Raw genomic sequence first — 6,514 nt, 5'->3', positions numbered from 1 at the left:
AGAAAAAAAAAAAAAAAAAAAAAAAAGATCTCATAGGACAGGTAATATTCTGAGTTCCTTAGATATACTATTTCTAAGGTCAGAGGCCACCTTAGAAAGGGCATCTCTGTGAACCCAGTTTATGCTTAATTGTATACTCTTAGCCTGTATAACAATATCTCAGATTGTTTCTATTCCATCATTGCTTTTATTAAGAAAGGAAGGAAGTAAGGGAGGGAGGAAGAAACTTGACTAGGTGACTTCCTATCCATCCTTGCTCTGATTATCACCATAAGCCAAAACATCAGTAGGGATAAGGTTTACCTTATAGATTAAACCCGTTGAGATGAGATAAGAAATGTCACAATTAACTAGAATGTGTTACTTCACAAATGGTAGATGTTACTATTTATTGGCTTAATATGTTGCCCTTCCCAGGAACATTTGTATTTTAAAAGAAGCTCAGTAATCAAGTCCAGGTTAAAGACGTGCATTTCTAATTTTGGAATCATCCTCAAAGGGAGATATATTTTGGCAGGATGTGTGTGGGGAAGGTGGTTTCCTTGAGATACACCTGGTAAAAGTCTCAGCATTGGAGAGCTCTGGGCCTATCTTGACTAGACACTGATAGACAGCTTGAGGACGAAACGATAGACATAGCAATAGATAACACATATTGAGAGATTATTATGTACTAAGCAGGTTCTAAGATCTTTGTTTAACATTTATTTATTTTTGAGAGAGAGAGAGGGAGCAACCGGAGGGAGGGGCAGAGAGAGAGGGAGACATAGAATCCCAAGCAGGCTCCAGGCTCTGAGCTGTCAGCACTGAGCCCAATGTAGGGCTCAAACCCGCAAGCCATGAGGGTCATGACCTGAGTGAGCCAAAGTTGGATGCTGAACCAATTCCACCACCTAGGTACCCCTAAGATCATTTTATTTTTTATTTTTTTTCCCCTAAGCTCATTTTAAATCAGTAACTAATTTAATTCTCTCAACAACCCTAAAAGGTGGGGACTGTTATCCTTATTTTACAAATAAGGAAACAGAACCTAAGAGAGATGATCTACTTTGCTCAAGATTACATCGTCAAAAGGCAGATGAAGGATTTGGATCAAATTTTCTTGACATGAGAGTCCATGTGTTTTCCACTACATCACACTCTATTTAATACCACAGCAAAGTTGTGCTGTCTGTCCTTCCCTGGCCGGGCCTGAATATTCTTGGCAAATCACATTTAGGGGGAGGAGGCGCTTTAAGTGGTGGCCAGTTACACAATGATTAAATGTAATCTATCCAGTTCGGCCAAAGGGAAGTGGTAAGAGTGGAATGACTGTATTTGGGGGGAAATATTTGTTATCTTTGTCGTCACGGTCTATGACATGGCCTGTACTCCTGAGTGGGTGACAGAAGTGAGGCCAGAGAGGGCGTTTGAGCACATGATATCTGCGTCCACACTCAGAGCAGTATCAACCTGGACAGCCATCTGCTGGGGAGTGGAAGACATATCAGGAAGGTGTGGAAGGAACTAGTAAGGAGACATCAGGAAAATGTCAGAATGAAAGAGAAACACAAGTGTTTAAAGGAGGTTCAAACTGACTCCTCGCCCCCTGCATTTAGGAAAGAGGTGGCCCAGAAGCGTAAGAAAGAGATTATAAATTTAGGCAATGTTTACCAGGCTCATGGTGGAAAAGTGAGATATACCCAGTAGCAGAGCTGTGGAAACTATTAGAAACTGAGCTAATTGTAGTCGTCTTAGTGTGCCTCAGGAAATGGGAAGGCATTTGCCCCATTGGGGCTTGTATTTTTTCCAATTTTCCTTGTTCAGGCAAGAATTCATTCTTCGAGCAATGTAACCTCCTGCTAGGATTTCTCAACTCCACAAAAAAGAATAATTATAGATTAATAATGGACCAAAATAGAAAATGTTAAATGTGTGTAGCAGATAAGTGGAAAATGTTCTGTCTTGTAAACTGTATTGTTTCGGTTCCTGGCAACAGAAAGGAACAATTCTCACCATGCAGTTTTTAATGGATGTTAGAATTCACCCCTCTTTCTGACTGGTGCAAATTTTCAGTCTCAGTGAGAGTAGGACCCTGAAGCGCCCTAAGCTTGGTCAAGAGCGAGAAACATGTTTTACAGCACAGATAGCTTTTCTTCCTTGAGCTGAGAGACTGGTGGCCTTTTACACACATGATAGCTCAGCACTTTTCAGAATTTTTCTCATCACTAAATCTTAAATTTAATTTATCGAGAATTTTCTATGGGGCAGGCCCTCAGTGGGATTTTTCCACCTGTTACTCATTCAAAAAAGAATGCTTGAGTGGCCGCCCTGTGTCAGGTACTACAGCTGTTAAAAGTTCTCAATTCTAACAAAACCTCTGAAAAATAGGTTAGGTGATGCCTACCCATTTTACAGATACAAACAGTGCCAGATTCGGAGAAGTTAGGTAACATGCACAAAGTCATGCAATTCATGTGTGACAGACGGGAATCAAAATGTTTAGAGTCTCCTAATTTACTAACTCCGGAAGGCCAGCTAAGGACCTATTCCTGAGACCCACAGCCCTTGAATTGTTACTTCACCCCTGAAGCTTAGCTCAGAGTGTCAGTTTCTGATACCCTCTGTCTTCCAAAGTGACACGGACCTGATTTGACAAAACAACTTACAGGTACAAGGCTAGGGGAGATTGCCAGTAATCACCCGTGCTTCCCAGGTGCGTGTGAACAGTGGCTTTCTGGAGACGCTGTGCCTATATTTTTGCCTGATAGCTAAAAATCGGGATGGATGAAGAAAGATGGCAGATAAGCAAGGTGGGAGGCAGGTATTTCAGTAAATGCCTCTTGAATCAGACCCTTTCTAGATTCAGATTTCATGTCACCATGGCAACCCCAGAATCTCATTGGTTGGGTGGACAAAGGTATCTGTGAATTACAAGAGTGTTCTGAAGGGATTTCTCCCCAGTAACCAGAGAAACTTGTATTAAAAGCAACCTTTAGCTGGGACACCTGGGTGGCTCAGTTGGTTACATGTTGGACTTCAGCATGGGTCATGATTTTGGGGTTTGTGAGTTCAAGCCCTGTGTCCCTCTCTGTGCTGACATCTCAGAGTCTGCATATCCTTGTCTCCCTCCCTCTCTGCCACTACCCTGCTCATGCTCTCTCTCTCTCTCTCTCTGTGTCTCTCTCTCTCCCTCTCTCTCAAAAGTAAATAAATATTAAAAAATATTTTAATAAATAAAATAAAAGCAACCTTTAGCCAAGGTGAAGGAAAATAAAGTTCACAAATGCAGTATTAGCTCCAGTTGATGACTTGGTGGCTTTGTATGAAATCACCACTGGGTGGGCCCCGGTTTACTGGCCCAAACAACTCTGTTACCTGACAGAGTCAGAGAAGATCATTTTGCATAATCCAGACCCTTCATCTAGGACTCTCCTGCTGTTGCATGGTGAGCTACTATATTCACAGTCATGCTGTTTGCTTGGTTGGAAAGTCTGTAAATGTGTCTCGTTAATAGCCTAACAAACCTTACTGTTTTATATTTGCCATGTAAATAAAAAGGCCTCTTTCCTCAGCCAAAACACCATCAGGCAATGTATTTTTAAATAAAAATATAAAATACAATCAAATGACTTCCAAGTTCTAAAGAATGAGAAGTCAAGAGAACTTACAATTATTTCTATTTTAATGATTCTGGATGTACTTGCTAATATAGTACGTGCTAATATAGTAATATCTGGCTGTCGTTTCTTTTCACAGAGTCGTACCACTACGTCTAAAGCAAAATGCTTTTTATTAATAAAATAGTTTTATTAGCCAAAATGAAGATTCCTTTTATCATGTTTATTTATCTATCATTCCCCATACTTTGGATTCTGGAATAAGTCCTAGCTTTATACTATCGCTAAGTGTGTATACTTTCATTTTATTCCTTAATCTTCATTTCTGAAGTTTTCAACAAATAAGTAGCTTTAAAAAAAATCAGAAGCTTAAGTTGGCTTTGTAGTTAACAAGTGACCTTTTGTTTTGTCTAAACAATAATTTATAAGGCACTTTTGATTCAGATTTCTCCTTCCCTACTTCATCTTCCATTTGTGCAGTAAACATCCCTTTGATCATGGAGAGGATATTCTGTTTTGGGCAGAGTTGTACCAAGATATTTTCATTTTTATTATTTTATGTAAAGCCATCACCGAATAGCCAGTCATCATTTAATCAAGATGAAGCCGTATGTGCTGAAACCATGTGTACAATCATAGGTCATTATTTAAGTATCATATATGTTTTTGATTTGAGATTTCAGTGACTTATAGCGCCTATAGTGTTTAGCAGTACCAGAAAACATTGTGTAGGAGTGTCAACGGTACAGCACACGACCTGGGCCTCACACGCCCAAATATTGTGCATGTGCACCCACACACACTTAAAAAACTTCTCCTGGTGTCTTATGTCATGCTCAGCACCACCATCTCCATCACAGCTCACCAGGCAGGTAGCAGAAATGCCTCGGACTGTGGGTAGCGAGGTGCTCTTCCTCAGAGTAACCGTGTGGGGGGATACATGGGGGCATTTGGGGTCAGTTTGTTAACCATATCAGGGCATCTTGTACTTCTTCAGCGTGCTCAAACTTGGAATTTATCCAGGTTGAGACTACAGGTCTTTTCTGGAACTCCTCCTGGATTGTTTGTGTTTGTTTATTTGTTTTTAACCTGGCTAATATCCATTCATTGATCATGACCTACCTCACCTTGGAAAGCCTTCCATCTCCCTAGCCTACCCCAACTCTCAGTCTGAACTCAGCGTCACTTCTGTGTGCTCCGTTTAGTGATTTCTTTCGTCATCACGCTTATTACTTTTTTTTTTTTTACTGCATTTACTACTTTGTATTGTAAAAGTCTATTACTAGGAAATTAGTCCTTTATGCGTAGACTTCCTTGATGGGAAGGACCATATTTATCTTTGTCTTACCCGTGCCTGGCACAGAGCCTGGCTCTATAATAAATTCCAAAGAAATCTTTGTTGAATGGGCAAATAAACTTTTGAGAATCCCACACAGCCATCTTTATGTGCACCAGAACTCTCCCTTCATTTTACCTGGTTGTTTTTCACAAAAACATATATTAGAGAGAGAAGAAGGAAGATCATTAGCTTGCAAAACACCCTACTATGGCATTGTGAACATGAAGTTTTGATTTTGGAGTTCTTATCAATGCAGATTGTTCTTAAAACTAAAATTCAGATGTTTAACTCTTCCAATTCTCCATTTTATTTTTTAATTTTTTTAAACATTTTATTTATTTCTGAGAGAGTGACACAGCGTGAGAAGGGGAGGATCAGAGAGAGAGGGAGATACAGAATCTGAAACAGGCTCCAGGCTCTGAGCTAACTTGTCAGCACAGAGCCCAATGCAGGGCTCAAACCTACGAACTGTGAGATCATGACCTGAGCCAAATTCGGCCACCCAACTGACCGAGCCACCCAGGTGTTCCCACACCCCCCATTCTCCATTTTAACATCATTGCTTCTTACTACTCTTGGTTTAGTTTTGAGTACTATGTTTTCAATAGTAAACATCTGATTGAAATGTATTTCTTTAGGGGCGCCTGCGTAGCACAGTCTGTTGAGCATCTGATTCTTGATTTTGGTTCAGGTCATGATCCCAGGAGCCTGCTTTGAATTCTTTCTCCCTCTCCCTCTGCCTCTCTCCACCCTCCCCCATCTCTAAGGTTAAAAAAAAAAAAAGAAAGAAATGCATTTCCTTAGATATCTTTGTTATATCTCATTAGCAGCATTTTCCAAATATACAAACCTTACTCACAAAATAAGACACTTTTGGTGGTTAACTCTTTTAGATATTATGTTGTTTGGGCAAACAGCAATATATTTTTAGAAGGTGTCTTCCTTTAAAATCACATATTGGGTGCCTGGGTGGCATTGGACTTCAGGTCAGGTCATGATCTCACAGTTTGTGGTTATGATCTCACAGCCCACATGGGGCTCTGTGCTGACAGCTCAGAGCCTGGAGCCTGCTTCAGATTCTGTGTCTCCCTCTCTCTCTGCCTCTCCCCACTTCACATACTCTCTCTTTCAAAAAAGTTTTTTAAAATTTTTAAATAAAAAAATAAAATCACATATTAAATTAAGGCTTGTATTTTGAGATAACTGTGACTTCACATGCAGTTATAGTACAGAGAAAGCCTGTGTACCTTTTACCCAGTTTCCCTCAAAGACACAAAACATTTCAGTCCTTGCAAGAATCCCTCATGTTACCCTTTTATAGCCACGTCTATTCTCTCCCCTCGCCACCCCCACCTTTAATCCCAGCAGCCATTAATATTTTGTCATTTCAAAAATATGGCATAAATGGAGTTACATATTACGTAACTTGGGGGATAGGCCCTTTCCATTTAGCATAATTCTTTGGAGGGTCTTAGAACAATTCTCTGGAGATTTATCCAGGTTATTGTCGGTATTGGTAGTTTGTTCCTTTTTTCTGCTATATAGTATTTCATGGGTTGGCTCTTTATTCATATAC

This window comes from Crocuta crocuta, unplaced genomic scaffold (assembly GCF_008692635.1).
Source record: "Crocuta crocuta isolate KB4526 unplaced genomic scaffold, BGI_CrCroc_1.0 scaffold546, whole genome shotgun sequence".
In the NCBI taxonomy this organism is placed as follows: Eukaryota; Metazoa; Chordata; class Mammalia; order Carnivora; family Hyaenidae; genus Crocuta; species Crocuta crocuta.
This window is presented reverse-complemented; position numbering follows the sequence as displayed.